Source organism: Notothenia rossii (genome assembly GCF_949606895.1).
Source record: "Notothenia rossii genome assembly, chromosome: 7".
In the NCBI taxonomy this organism is placed as follows: Eukaryota; Metazoa; Chordata; class Actinopteri; order Perciformes; family Nototheniidae; genus Notothenia; species Notothenia rossii.
This window is the reverse complement of record NC_136905.1, coordinates 28,360,169-28,376,714: the sequence shown is the minus strand read 5'-3', so window position 1 is coordinate 28,376,714 and position 16,546 is coordinate 28,360,169. Positions and strand designations below refer to the sequence as shown.

Genomic DNA, 16,546 nt, shown 5'->3' with positions numbered 1-16,546 from the left:
TGCCTCCCATTCAAACCTGAGACCAGTCAACATTTGGCATGTTCCGAGAGGCCGTTAATGCTCCACGTGTTGTCTTTAATCACCCACTAATAGCGTGAAAACTGGCACAGCTAAAAAGTGAAGTACTGAGTTTTAGATGAGTTTATGCTTATTCCCTGACATTGAAAAGAATGATCAAAAATATGTATCCAAGGAAAAATGTCCTGCTAAGATAAAAAGCTGGAGGCAGAATAGTAATCTAAAAATGTATAACAAGCCCACATAAAGTTTGCACGTGCATACAAATGGAGTTTGGATGTTATGGAATTTCAGTCATTTCATTGATTCACTAATGCAGTTTTTACCTTTGACCAGCAGGCAGTGCTGTGCAATGCAGAACCCGGAGGCTGGGATCTGAAAAGTGGCTCCTCTGAAAGGGGATATCCAACCAAAATCAGGAATCATGTCACTCCTACCACCATCAGAGAACAAGTCTTTATCATCATCAGGGAATCATGCCTTGGAATCTCTGAAGTTACACATATCTTATCTTTATCAACAATATTGCATATTGTCGATCTCCACCTTGAAGTTACACATATCTTATCTTTACCAACAATATTGCATATTGTCGATCTCCACCTTTGATGATTTTTCTTTATTGGCTGCAAATATTACCATTTGCAGTTGCAAAGATAAAAACAAGTAAGACCGTATGTCTGTACAGTCTTAGAATGGTGTTTGTTGTCTTTATTGGTGGATACATACCAAGGCATGAAATATAGGAACGGTTCAAGGTTCAAGGTTCTTTAAAGCAGGGGTTCCCAAACTTTTCAGCCCGCGATCCCCAAAATAACAGCGGGGGGGGGGGGGGGGGGGGGGGGGTGCTAGTGAATTGATGTCAGTTTTCCCCACTCTTGCGGGAATATCTCCGCAATGGAGCGAGCTTAAGTTTCACTTTCGATTGCCGGTCGCGACCCCCACTTTGGGAAACCCCTACTTTAAGGTATAGTATAGTTCTTTAAATAGCCATGTTATGCTTGTTTTATTCAATAATTCATATTGAAATCAATATGTGTTTTACACACACAGAAGTACTAATTAAATAATTAATACATACCATCAAAGAAAGTAATATAATTCATTTAAAAAATAATTAATGTATTTAACTTATTTAAGTTTGCAGTCCATTTAATAAACCTCTTACCACATCATCAGGGTTATTTAACGTCCTCCAGAGCTACTAAAGATTTTATACAACTGAAATAAGGCAACGTGAAGTTTTAAGAAATTTCCCTTTAAGTTAAATCAATAAAATAATTATCATGATTTCACCTTTAGTCTTTCTGAATCAAGCATAAACCAATGTTGTGATTTGTGGCTAATACCCAAAGGTATCTTTCCCGTAATGATGTCATACTTTGCCAACTATGGAATGTTTTCAAAGACCCAAACTCACATGATAAGCTTTTGGTTAAACATGTCCACAGTGTGTACAAGCCAAGGTGATGAATAGAAAACGGATCCTGTGGAAGCAAACCCCTGTATACCTGCATTGTTTATGTGTTGCACAGTAAAACACAGTTAAGCTCCAGTGCGCCAATACCAGACTTTGGTACAAACTCATTTACTCAAGTATTTATTTAAATAAGGAAATACAAAGTCACGTGCAGAGCTAACGGCTTTAGAGTTAGCACAGTATAGATAAGAGTCACTGGCATCATGGGAAACTTACGAAATATGAGCTTAAAGGTACTTTTCTTGACATTATCCCAATGTTGGCCAATGTTGTTGGACTTCAATTACTAAATCCGTCACAAAATGACCTTTTATATATCAATAACTCACCATTTGATACCTTGAATTGTTGAGAAAAAATGTGTTTTTCTCTGTGGTAAATGAAGAATAAATAAACAGAGAGCTCTTTAAGAATTGAAATAAATGGGGACAGGGTTTAACAGCAGACAAACCAAAAACATCTGCTTTCAAATTCAGCAAACTCTTATACAACTCTAGCAGTACGATCCAGGTTTCATTTATAGAGGCGTATGGCCATAACTTCCTGAAAAAAAGAAATATTCTGTAAAATCTTACCAATTATATAAACAGTTTTGCTGCCGTTAAACAACCTCAACATACTTTGAATCATCCAAATGTTCTATGTTTTTTCGCTACTTTGTTCATTGTGGAAGCTACAGGTGCAAACGTGTTACAATTGTCACGACCCGAGAGACAAATTATACAAAAAGGTACTTTATTCCAAAAGGATGTACAAGATAAGGATCGACACTCTTGACAAGGTCAAAACGGTTTCAGAAAAGCACAAAAGAAAATCGCTCACAAGGTGAGGAACAAAACTTACTAAAGACTTCTGGAGCATGAATTAGTCATAATACTTAGTCGCTGGTACGCTGACTACTGGCATGGAGACAGGACAAGACGAACTGACACAAGACAAGGGGAGACTGTGGAATATAAACAAGAGGTAACTAGGCACAGGTGAAAACAATCAGGGGCGGGGCTGGTGCTGTTGAGAGCGGGAGAAACACACAAGGGTAGGAAGTCAAGGAACCTGGAATGAACATAACAGGTGAGTGTCAAAATAAAACAGGAAGTGGGAGACAATACAAAAATGGACTAAACAAAAACATGAAACATGACTAGACTCAACACTTTTGATGGGACACAACAACAATGGCCAAACACACTTACCCTAGGATAAACACACTGCAGTTTCAAAAACGATGCAAATAAAACAACACAATGTGCCAAAACACATTCACATGATATAACATGTTCACCAACTTTACAAACGAAACGCTACAGATGTAAAAGGATCCAGAAAGCTCATCTTACAACGATAACATAAATCTAAAAAGTGGTGCACACAGCTGGGACCTGAGAGCTTGTTGACGTTCGGGTATTATAAAGTTGGCCAACGGAAACTTTTGGCACAGTTGGTCTGTTTCATAATTGTACGATTTTTGTCAGTATATTTGAAATGTCTAGGTTGGCTACGTTAACTAGCTAGCTTACAACAGATCTGCAATTCTCTCATAATGGAAGTATTTTGCGCCGTTGTAACGCGTACGCCCCTTTCAGGTACCACTTAAAACAGATTTTGATGCCAGTATTTAACGAAATCCATTTCACACAAATACTGCACACACATCTCGTAATGTGTCCATAGTGAAATACACACATTCTCTATGTTCTACATCTACCACAGTGAGACTCTACAGGCAGGAAAAAGCAGTGGAGCATTGGGGAATATATTGAGCAATTATTCAGGGAGGTATAGTAAGATGTGGGCCTGTGTTCACAAAACATGTCATACTGTCAATCTGAGGAGTGTTTCACTTTTGCATTGTCCAGTACAGCAGCCTGAGATTAAACACAAATCCCCCACACTGACTGACACAACCACCCCTCTACACGTGCTTAAACTTTGGAGGAACAGTGTTATGCACACAATATAATGTGACTGATGCAAATCTATGAATGGAGACATTTAAAGCTTTAAGGTCTACTTTAAAATGTTAAGAAATGTGTCAGTTAACAGCGCCTAATGAACATCAGGTGTGCCAGCTAAAAGCTCAGGTGCACTTATTAGGCAGATAATGTCACGGCCCTACATTGATTTTTCACAAAATATTAACACCAATGCTCATGTATATTTTCTATAGATGCCTAACCCAGGATTACAAATTATAATACTACAGTTAATAATAAGGACATTCCCTAACCTAACAGAATGCATAATTGCATCACCATATATAGGCATAATGACTGTCCCTTACTGTTCCCATTCTCTCAGTTTCCTTTTTTTCTAAATCATTTTAACTGAATATTCCACTCCCCCTGAGTTGATTGGGGTGCTATTCAGTGCAGGGACAGGCTCCTATTTAATAATTGAGAGCAGCTGGGTGCTTTTCCACTCTTAGCCAATCAGTTGAGACAACGCCCTTTTTTTAGGGCTTACGAGAGGTAGAGATATTTCCTTCCTTGACATAAATTGACATCCAGGAGTTCTGCTCCTTGGCCTGTTTTAAGGCTCTTTTCTTTTCTGAAACATAGCTGGAGTGAAGTCAAAGAACAGTTTTTCAACAAGCTACCTCCATCATAGCACTTAGACAATTTGGGCATGAGCCAACACGTGCTTGACAATTACTTAAAGCATTTTATTTGAAAGACACTTGTGTTTGGGTCCTTAAACACTGTAGCTCGGTTAATTTTACAATATTGCTTTGCCCCTGACCCTTAATCAGACACAACAAAAAAATCCCTGCTGTTAATTGCTCAAAAAGTATCCATATGACATGTTAAACACCTATGTTAACTGAAAATAAGAGACAGAAGGTCCCCCATAACAAAATCATGTTATGGTGAAAGCCTTCCATTTTCAAAACAATAGTTAAGCTTGCTTCTCTACCTGTGTTAAGTGAAACTGTGTCATCAAGTCACAGCTTCCACTTCTAGTTCACTTCCAGCTGTCCAATGGCGTCCAATGGCGGAAGCATTGCAGTATTTGAGCCTCAGGTGTTGGGATGAGAGGTTGCAGGCAGCTGTGTAATGATGCTGAAAACACTGTAGCTGTCTTCTCTTACCCTTCTTAACGTAAATATTGTGTATGGGTACTTGTACTGTTTTACTTCTCTGACAGTAACGTCTTTGAAGTGAAGGCCCGCGTATCATTTCATCGCTCATCTCCCCTTTGGTGATGCACTGTTTGAATCGATGGTGGGCCTCAATTGACGTACCCCCAAACCTCTGTCGGATGAAGTGAAGTACACCTTCATTGACACCACTTGTCCTGTTCCAAAACAGATTATTTTAACGCTTTAAGATATAGAAAGGTGGATGATGTTAAGACTTTTTTCATTGCCAATGACGAGGTCAGGCAAATTAGCACTTACAGTAACTTTTCAACTTTATTTTGAACAATTTGAATTATATAGAGTACAAATAGACCTGGTTGGTTTTCATCCTTCCAAATTCACGTGATATTATAATCTCCTGTAATTATACTTGAATCACCATATAGACCATAGTACAAATACTTCTGGTTGGGATTCCATCCGATTATTATTTCCTTAATCATTTTGTTGTATACTTGAATGATGGTCAAAGGCAGGAATCAGTCATTTGAAAATCTTTAAAAAGAGTCATCTTTCTTGCATGAAGAGGTGACCAAGACACATTATGTCCTGTTATTTTTAGTATAGCAGAAAAAAGAGTAAAGACGTCTCCTTTGTTCCAACAGTTTATCTAGAACAATTTTCATTTGTGTGTTGAAAATATACAGTCATTTATTATTACATTACATTACATTGCATTTAGCTGACGCTTTTACCCAAAAGCGACAAAAAGTGCGTTCGACCAACAAAATACAAACTTGAAGAAAACAGAATCATATAAGTACATCAGGTTTCATAGAGCTAAAATATTTCAAGTGCTACTCAACTGGCTTTAGATAAGCCAGTCCTTTATTAGTATATAAGTGCTTATATTATATATTGTGACAAAAACAAACATATTGTCTGTTAAAAAAAAATGTGGATCCACAATGACTTTCTAGTATACAAAGTTCACTCAATACACTTGTGTTTAAACTGGATCCATCGTTTAAAACTACTCCAAGTCCAAGGGATGGGCCTTAGAAAAACAGAAAGTCTGATTGAGTGTAGTTTAATGGGTGGGAGCTTAGTGAAGTTTAACCACAGTCGCAAATCAGCAGCGTCAGAAGGCGTGATGTTAGGGCGTGAAGTGTAATTTCTCGACAGCCACCTAAAACAGTCCACTGATTTGATGTTGACATCGGGTCTTTTGACTGGTGGGATTATGTCAGAGACAGAGACACGAGTGCATACACACAAACACGAAATGGATTGCGCCAGGCGTGACAGTTGAAGTTTAATCCAACACACACATAGCAGGCTAAGTTGCTTCCTCTCTCCTCCCTGACACAAAGGGTGTTACTCCAGGAGTTAAGGTCCAATTGGTACCACGTGTCTGTGCATATCAACAGTCTACGATTTCTTCGTGTCTCTCTGGAGGGCTGTATGTTAAGCTGTGATTTTCACAAATGTAGGAAAATAGGGAAATGTCGTTTGTGATCCTCCGCACAAAACGTAATCAGTCGAGAAGGAAGGACAGAGCAGGGCAGAAGTCGAGCTGGAACTTTGTCTCATTAGAAACCAATATGTTTTGAGTATTATCTTCCACATTCATAGATATATCACTTGCTTTTAAACTTATTCAGCAATGAAGGTTGTTAAAAACCATGCAGACTAATGATTGGTCATTGTGAAGTGTGACAACGGACACAATGCACAAGCCAAGCATTCTTAAATAGCCAAGCAATGGGACCTAATTTTCTTTTATTTACTTGACCCAAATCAAAACAAATTATTTTTCCATGCCTTTTTTTAAATAGATAAATAGACAGGGAAGGTTGAGAAAAATGACATGTAGCAAAGGCCCCCGGGTAGGATTCGAACCTGGACCGTTGTGGAAAAGATTCAGCCCTAATACATGGACCCACTCAAGCACGTGAGCTAACTCCCGCAACATACACTACATGTACCGTGATCCTGATCAGGCACACATGTACATAAACCCTTTTATCTCGTCTTCCGCACAGACAGTCCGTTGAGGTGGAGCAGTGTTGTAATGGATAGAAGTAACCTTTGAACCCCAAGAGGAAAGCATCTTCCTCCTCCTCCCTACTTCCTCTGAGTGCTGGCTCAGACTTTCCACAAATGCCATGATGACCTGGTCAGCTGCTATTGTCTATAGATGGAACCCCCCCGCACACACACACACTTTCCCAGAACAAAATAGACTAAGCAAGAGAGACAGACTTGATTTTCAGGAAGAAAGAGCAGAAGATTAAAGCAATCACTTTGTTGGTTTACTCAGTGTGCACTCATTAGGGAGTTGTGATAGGACATTAATGCCTCGTTGTGTGTGTGTGTGTGTGTGTGTGTGTGTGTGTGTGTGTGTGTGTGTGTGTGTGTGTGTGTGTGTGTGTGTGTGTGTGTGTGTGTGTGTGTGTGTGTGGGTCTGTGTGTTGGTGTGTGTGTGTGTGTTAGGGTGTGTGTTAGGGTTAGAAAGAGGAAGAAAGAGGGTCTGGATGGGGATACTCCACCCATCTTGTTGTGGTATTGCAACCATGGTGATGTCTAAACCCAGACCACCGTGCAGAATTAGAGGAGTAATTTAAAGTTTAAGGGATAACTCTTTCCTTACACTTCCCTTTGTCTCTCTTCATTTTCCTATCATGTGTTTCCATATCTCCCCTCTCCTCTCACCGCCGTCCTCCTCATTCTGACGTCCCAGCCTCTGCTGGGTGTTATTTGAGGTCACAAAGACCCCAGGGCCTGAACCTGCGAGAGTTACAGTTGACATGCATTGAATCAACTTTCCCCCCGCACAGCACAATGAGCAGCATTTACCAATAGCTCCATATGTTTGCAACATGGCAGCAGAGAAAGATTATATTATTACAAGCCAAACAATACTCACATCTACTTGTGTTTCAAATATGTGCAACAATAGTATGCTTTGCTTTGTGAGTAGCAACAGAGTCTCTGTTGACAGATCACCATTGACAATGTGGGTAAGACTTTTTTTTTATTTGGAAGATGTGACAATTCTACTTTCCCACACTCAATTATCTATGTTTGGATAAAGTTAGTTACAATAGGGCCCCTTTAAAGAGAGCCCAAAGTCTCATGGACATCTAAAAGAGCTCTTCTTTTACTGACTCACCTTTACTCACCGCTGGGTCACCAGAACCACCTCTCACCCACACACTAACCTCCTTTTCCCCTCTCTCTCCAAGTGAGGTTCTTACCCTCATTACCTCTGCCCGCCCTACCACCTGTCATCTGGACCCTATCCCCTCAAACCTCTTTCAGACTATTGCTCCTGATATTCTACCGTTTCTCACCCATTTCATCAACACTTCTCTAACTTCTGGTAACTTTCCAAACAGTCTCAAGGAGGCAAGAGTAAACTCTCTCCTAAAGAAACCCACTCTCAACCCGTCTGATTTTATAAACTACAGGCCTGTCTCTCTCCTCCAGTTCCTGTCTAAAACACTTGAACGCGCTGTCTATAAACAACTCTCCTGTTATCTCCATCAGAACAACCTTCTGGATCCGCATCAGTCGGGTTTCAAGGCAGGTCACTCAACAGAAACTGCCCTCCTTGCTGTCTCTGAGGAACTGCACACGGCTAAAGCAGCCTCCCTCTCCTCTGTCATCATCCTGTTGGACCTGTCTGCTGCATTCAATACGGTGAATCATCAGATCCTCCTTCGCACTCTCCAAGAACTTGGAGTTTCAGGCTCTGCACTTTCCCTTCTCACCTCATACCTCAAAGACCGTACCTACAGGGTAACTTGGAGAGGGTCGGAGTCCGACCCTTGTCAATTAACTACAGGGGTCCCTCAGGGCTCTGTTCTCGGTCCCTTCCTCTTCTCCCTGTACACAAACTCGCTCGGATCAGTCATTAGCCCTCATGGTTTTTCATACCACTGCTACGCTGACGACACCCAATTAATTCTGTCCTTTTCCCGCTCAGAGACCCAGGTCGTCGCACGCATCTCTGCTTGTCTAGCAGACATCTCTCGGTGGATGTCTGCTCATCACCTCAAGCTCAACCTTGACAAGACTGAACTGCTTTTCCTTCCGGGAAAAGATTGTCCCACTCTTGACCTAACAATCAACATCGGCACCTCTATTGTTTCCCCGACTCAAACTGCTAGATAACAAACTGTCTTTCACTGCAAACATCGCTGCTACAACCCGCTGCTGCAGACTCTGTTCCAGGCTCCATACTTGCCAACCTTGAGACCTCAGAAATCGGGTGCATTTCAAAACCATCGCGGGGGGGGGGGGGGGTGTGCTAGTGGATCGCCGGAGCTGTATTAGATTAACATTAACATGCTTACAGTAGTTGTAACTGCACTGTCTTGATGGAGCATATGTGTGGGCTGGACCTGTATTTTACAGGAAAGGAGTGAGCAGAGGGTAGAGCTGTCGATTCTTTTTCTGTTTTCTGTGACTATCTGCCTCACCCTCTCAGACTTTCAGTTGTGCGCGCTACTAAAGAGACGTGCTACCAAAGAGACGTGCTACCAAAGAGACGCGCTACCATGGAAACCAAACAATGTTGTAGCTGTATTGCATATATCTGATTTTGTCAGAAATCGGGAGAAATATAACCCCGGGAGGAAACTGGGAGAGGGCAATGAAATCGGGAGTCTCCCGCGAAAAGGATTGGCAATTATACCAGGCTCTCGTCATCTGACGCCTAGACTACTGCAACTCCCTCCTGGCTGGTCTACCTGCATGTGCCATCCGACCTCTGCAGCTCATCCAGAATGCAGCTGCTCGTCTGGTCTTCAACCTTCCTAAATTCTCCCACACCACGCCGCTCCTCCGCTCCCTTCTCTGGCTTCCAGTAACTGCTAGAATCCACTTCAAGACAATGGTACTTGCGTACCACGCTGCGAATGGATCTGGCCCTTCCTACATCCAGGACATGGTTAAACTGTACACCCCAGCAAGTGCACTCCGCTCTGCATCAGCCAAACAGCTAGCTGTACCCGCACTGCGAGGGGGACCCAAGTTCCCATCAGCAAAAACAGGTGGGTTTGCTATCCTGGCTCCAAAATGGTGGAATGAGCTCCCCATTGACATCAGGACAGCAGAAAGCTTACACATCTTCCGGCGCAGACTGAAAACTCATCTCTTTCGACTCCACTTCGAGCGATAGAATTACTAAAAAAGCACTTATATACTAATGAAGGACTGGCTTATCTAAAGCCAGTTGAGTAGCACTTGAAATGTTTTAGCTCTATGAAACCTGATGTACTTATATGATTCTGTTTTCTTCAAGTTTGTATTTTGTTGGTCGAACGCACTTATTGTGAGTCGCTTTGGATAAAAGCGTCAGCTAAATGCAATGCAATGTAATGTAATGTAATGTAACAGAAGTGTAATATAATGACTTTTTCAGTTTCAGGCACACAGATGATGATGAGTTTTGGTATACTGCTGGAGTGTGTATAAATGTTTACAATGCCTTGCTGTTTGAGTGCCAAGGATACTGTGATCGGCAAATGACTCACCAGTGTCATGTTGTCATTTGTTTAAAATACCACACCATCATCACATTTTGACTCTCTGCTACTGTAACTTTTCACAGGTATGCAACATTCAAAATAGTATAGTGCTGTATACTCTGTTTTTAATTTGTTACTTTGAGCTTTAATTTCCTATTTTACTGGGAATTGGGTAAAAAAATTACTGTTGCAAGCCATGCTTTTTGAATAATAACTTGTTAATCTCCATTACCAGGAACTATGACTTTCAAGACCTATTGACACACATTATTATTGCCCTGGTGATTTTACACTTAATGTAATCAAGACCAAGAACTCTCCAAGTTGATGGCATGAGTATTAATCTTCAGTGTATTCAAGGCAACATGGAATTAAATAATCAGATTGATTGATTACTCCATATGTAGTTCCAGACAAAATATTTCATCAGAGCCCCCTTAATGTCCTCTGAGAGACATCCATCTTATTCACAATTCTGACGCCAACATTTTTTACTTCTTACATTAAGTTTGATCGATTAATTGTGGCGAAGGTTTGATCTAAAAAACTTTGAAAATAGTCCACAGGTTCTTCACATACAGTTTACATACCCAAACGGAAGTAAATTACATTACACTACATGTTACTTGTTAGACGCTTTTATCCAAAGCGACTTACATACTCAATACTGTGGGCAATCCCCACAGGAGAAATTTCGGGTGAAGTGTCTTGCCCAGGGACACAGTGACATGCTGACTGCAGTGGGGTTGAACCTGTTTTGGATTGAACTTTGATCTGAACACCAACGCAAAACCCACTACACCGCACGCCAAATCCTGATGATATCATCAGGTTTTTTTCTATTTGGGTCTGAGACTCGAATTTAATTCCAAATTATATATTGCACTATATTTACCATAATTTTGAGTGTGGAGATGTATCCAGCATAACCCCCAGAAAGAAAGAAAAAATTATATCTATTAACTGTTCACTATTGAGTAAACTTTCATTTCATTTCATTTCCTTTTTATTTGTCCCGCTCATGGTACGCAAAACCAAATGCACAATAATTGCCACAAAACATGACTCTACCAAAACACCATTGAAACTAACCCTCAATATACCTCAATATCCATATTGTGACAATATTATAGGCTTTTCATTATGTTTAATCACAAATTATGTACACAATAAGATTTCTGAAATATAAATCTTAATCTTAATATATTGACAAAAAAAGTAAGGTCAGAAAATAACATCACTTTATTGTAATGTAGCCTTTAAAACAAGGAAAATACAACACATGTCATATTGATATATCCAAAATCCACGACAATATCAAGTGTCACATTACGATTTAATATGTTTCCCAGCAAACTTGTATACAACATCGTCTAACATAAAAACTAGCTTACTAACTCAAAATGTAATAGCATTACTATGTTAAACATCACGTCAGGAAGAAGAATAAAGAAGTGCATTAGTGTTGAGTCACACTTCCCATCTGCCAGTCACAGTCCAACAGACACTGGTATAGGTCTGAACGACCTGTATGTAACAGGAAGTCTGCTACTCCTTCTTTACTGCCTCTGCTGTCCCTTTTCTGCTTCAAAGAGCTGCTTTTATCAGAGTAATGGTCCCACTCAGGGGCTTTTATCTGAGCACTAAATGACAGCTGTAAGATACTAATGGCCTCCTTTTGACTGTGTTTTGAGTGTGGTCGGAAAACTGGTCTTGTTGGTTGGATGTAAAATGATTGGCATCACGACCAAAGACATGCAGAATATTGTCAAAACTATCATGGATTCTGCATTTCAGGATTGACTCTTTTTATGTTTTCTTCACAAGTTGGCCTGAAGACTGACTTTCAGGGCCAAGAGATGTTAGATTGTTACATTGGAAGTGCTGTAGACAACATATATTTGAGGAATTGATGGCAGTTCTTCAGAGTAAATGCCTAGAAATATTGTCTTTAGATCACGGTTTTCACTTTTATTTGTTCAGGAAATGTTCTTCCTTGCTTCACACTCAATTACACACAAACAATGACATTCCCATCTGAACCGACAAATATATATTTTCAACTAACAGTATAACACCAAAACTATCTATCTGACTCTCCTCACTAAATACATGTTTGTTAGTATTTCAAGCTGTATGTGCAGGAAACACTTCCAGACACTGCAGTGGAACCGCAGCTTTTAAATAAGCACGACAACATATTTCACTAACAGCAGTGAGACTTGAAGTGTATATTAAAGAGAAACAGACCCCTGTGTGTGCTGCTTCCTGTAATGGATCCTACAAAGGATGAAGCGAGTATACTCTTTAAGAATTAAGAGTCATGTTATAGACCTTAACAATGACTGTGAGTGTTGGATGACATAATGACCACAGACTCTTTCGTGTGTAATCACTTAAATATTGCCCATTATGTAATGGATAATAATACTCTTCAAAAGTATTCATAATGAACGAGTTCAACAGTTAAGGTTTTTTTTTGTTTGGTAGAATTCTACATTTGTTTTTTTTTGCAGTAAGCTGGTTGTAAATGATAAGATTTGAGATCTTCACAGTGGTGCTGGTCGTAAAGGGAGATTAGCAGGGTGTTACTGCTTTACTGCACATGACGAAACTATACGACAGTGTTTAAAAGTCAAAGAAAGGTATCTGTGATATGGTGTCACAAATTGCTTCGGTGCCAATAAACGGTATAAGTGCTTTGTATGGCCTCAAAATAAAAAGGCCAAATGCAAAAATAAATTAAAACTGAAATATAGTGAGAGTGTAAAGAACTTTATGTCTTTGCTTCTAGATGCTATGTTACATACATACAGCTTTAGCCAAACAATGCTACCTTACTTAGATGGAATCACAATGATTAGATTGCAATATTGCTTCTCTTATTGCCGAGGTGCCCTTGAGCAAGGCAGCTAACCTCGATCTGCTCCCTGGCGCAGGTGAGCTGGCAGCCTCTCTGCTCTGCCACCTCTCCTATCTGCATGTGGTTGCGTTGTGCATGTATATCCTCTGTGTTTGTGAATGTATATCCCGCCTGTGTGTGCAATGTGTGTGTAAACACAACAGAGTGGATTAATAAAGTATGTCTTCTTCTTCTTTTTCTTCTTCTTCTTTTTATGAAAATGGTTTGAAACATTATGCTTTGCAAAGCAATATACCATGAAATACCAAACAGTCTCCCCTCATTACTCTCAGTCACTTACTCCATTATCTTGAAGTCATTATGGACTGAATAATCAATAAAATAATGCATAATCTGTATAATATTATGAAATGCAGCAAAGGGTATAATACCAACTAAAGTAATATAACATTTTCAAAAATAAGTAACATTTAGATATTTTGTTATAATTACTAATGATGACTGTAAGCGGTAAATGTATTATTGTATTTATTGGGTTGATATCAGCTCTTCAGAAACAAATATTTGTTTCCATAGACTAGCAGGTACCAGACAGCCTCTTTTTCTCATACTCTCCATATAGAGATACACGACTCAACTTCATTGACAATTGATAGGAGACAACATATATTCCTAAAGCAGATGAATAGGTGAATGAATGAAGCCCAGAAGTTGGGAGACAGGTGGGGGGGTGGCCTGCTGTGTGGATCACAAGACACATGGCATCGCGCACTTCAATAAGCAAGACAAGCCTTAACTCAACCGTGCAACAGTCGCAGAGCACACAGTGGGTGAGTAATGTTCACAGGCGTGACATTAGTTACTGATGTTCCACCAAAGCCCTGCCATCCATATCATAGCGTATCATGTATTAGGTCTTCATAAGGGCGTGAAGACTACATGTAGAAATTACATTACATTGCATTTAGCTGACGCTTTTATCCAAAGCGACTTACAATAAGTACATTCGACCAGGAAGATACAACCTTGAAGAAAACAGAATCATATAAGTACATCAGGTTTCATAGAGCCAAACATTTCAAGTGCTACTCAACTGGCTTTAGAAAGCCAGCCCTTTATTAGTATATAAGTGCTTTGTTAGTAATTCAATCGCTCGAAGTGGAGTCTAAAGAGATGAGTTTTCAGTTTGCGCCGGAAGATGTGTAAGCTTTCTGCTGTCCTGATTTCAATGGGGAGCTCATTCCACCATTTTGGAGCCAGGATAGCAAACCCACGTGTTTTTGCTGACGGGAACTTGGGTCCCCCTCGCAGTGCGGGTGCAACGAGCTGTTTGGCCGATGCAGAGCGGAGTGTACTTGCTGGGGTGTACGGTTTAACCATGTCCTGGATGTAGGAAGGGCCAGATCCATTCGCAGCATGGTACGCAAGTACCAGTGTCTTGAAGTGGATTCTAGCAGTTACTGGAAGCCAGTGAAGGGAGCGGAGGAGTGGTGTGGTGTGGGAGAATTTAGGAAGGTTGAAGACCAGACGAGCCGCTGCATTCTGGATGAGCTGCAGAGGTCGGATGGCACATGCAGGTAGACCAGCCAGGAGGGAGTTGCAGTAGTCTAGGTGTGAGATGACGAGGGCCTGGACCAGAACCTGCGCTGATTTCTGGGTCAGCTGGGGACGTATCCTCCTGATGTTGTAAAGCGTGTATCTGCAGCAGCGGGTTGTTGTAGCAATGTTTGCAGTGAAGGACAGTTTGTTATCTAGGGTCACACCCAGATTCCTTGCAGTCTGAGTCGGGGAAACAACAGAGGTGCCGATGTTGATTGTTAGGTCAAGAGTGGGACAATCTTTTCCCGGAAGGAAAAGCAGTTCAGTCTTGTCAAGGTTGAGCTTGAGGTGATGAGCAGACATCCACCGAGAGATGTCTGCTAGACAAGCAGAGATGCGTGCAACGACCTGGGTCTCTGAGCGGGGAAAGGACAGAATTAGTTGGGTGTCGTCAGCGTAGCAGTGGTATGAAAAACCATGCGGGCTAATGACAGACCCGAGCGAGTTTGTGTACAAGGAGAAGAGGAGGGGACCAAGAACAGAGCGCTGAGGGACCCCTGTAGTTAATTGACAAGGGTCGGACTCGGACCCTCTCCAAGTTACCCTGTAGGTGCGGTCTTTGAGGTATGAGGTGAGGAGGGAAAGTGCAGTGCCTGAAACTCCAAGTTCTTGGAGAGTGCGAAGGGGGATCTGATGTTTCACCGTGTCGAATGCAGCAGACAGGTCCAGAAGGAAGATGACAGAGGAGAGGGAGGCTGCTTTAGCAGTGTGCAGTTCGTCAGAGACAGCAAGGAGAGCAGTTTCTGTTGAGTGACCTGCCTTGAAACCAGACTGGTGCGGATCCAGAAGGTTGTTCTGATGGAGATAACAGGAGAGTTTTTTAAAGAAAGCGCGTTCAAGTGTTTTAGACAGGAACGGGAGGAGAGGGACAGGCCTGTAGTTTATAACATCAGACGGGTTGAGAGTGGGTTTCTTTAGGAGAGGGTTTACTCTTGCCTCCTTGAGACTGTTTTGAAAGTGACCAGAAGTTAGAGAAGTATTGATGAAATGGGTGAGAAACGGTAGAATATCAGGAGCGATAGTCTGAAGGAGGTTTGAGGGGATAGGGTCCAGAGGACAGGTGGTAGGACGGGCAGAGGTAATGAGGGTAAGAACCTCACTTGGAGAGAGAGGGGAGAAGGAGGTTAGTGTGTGGGTGAAAGGTGGGTCTGGTGACCCACCTTTCACCAACATATATCATCAACCTTTTTTTCAAAGTGGTTAACAAAGTCGTTTGACAGAAGGGAGGAGGGGGGAGGGGCTTTGGGGGGGTCCAAGAGGGTGGAGAAGATAGAAAATAGTTTTTTGGGATTGGAATAGGAAGATTGGATCTTATCTTGAAAGAAAGTGCTTTTTGCCTGAGAGATGGAAGCAGAGAAAGAGGAGAGGAGAGCCTGATAGGTTAGGAGGTCGTCATGGTGTTTGGATTTCCACCATTTCCGCTCTGCTACCCGAAGGATGGTTCTATTAGCACGCAGTGCGTCATTTAGCCAGGGAGCCGGAGGGGACTGACGAGCCTGCCGAGATGTGAGAGGACAGAGAGAGTCCAGAGAGGATGAGAGAGTAGAGAGGAGAGTTTCTGCAGCCGAGTTTGGAGGCAGGAGTTGGAACGAATCAGAGGAAGGGAGGGCTGAGAGCACCGATGAGGCAAAGGTAGAGGGCGAGAGGGAACGGAGGTTACGGTGGACAGGTTCAGAATTAGAAGAGATTAGGTTGTTATGTTTGGAAAGGGGTAGAGAGAATGAAATGAAGAAGTGATCGGATGTGTGAAGCGGGTTTACAGAGAGGTTAGAAGTAGTGCAGTTCCTTGAGAATATGAGATCAAGGATATTGCCAGCGTTATGAGTTGGTGGGGATGGAGACAGTGAGAAAGCAAAGGTGGTTAACAGAGATGTTAGTTCGTCTATCTTCCCTGTCTGGAGGTTGAAGTCTCCGAGAAGCACAGTGGGAGGGCCAGTTTCAGGGATGTTTGAGAGGAGATTATCTAAGTC

General features: G+C 41.5%; 1 long non-coding RNA gene across 1 annotated transcript in view; it reads right to left on the bottom strand.

Moving 5' to 3' along the window:
* Window positions 1-16,546, bottom strand: part of LOC307047016 — a 228,609-nt gene that overhangs the window by 76,075 nt on the left and 135,988 nt on the right. The gene's annotated exons all lie outside the window — the stretch shown is intronic.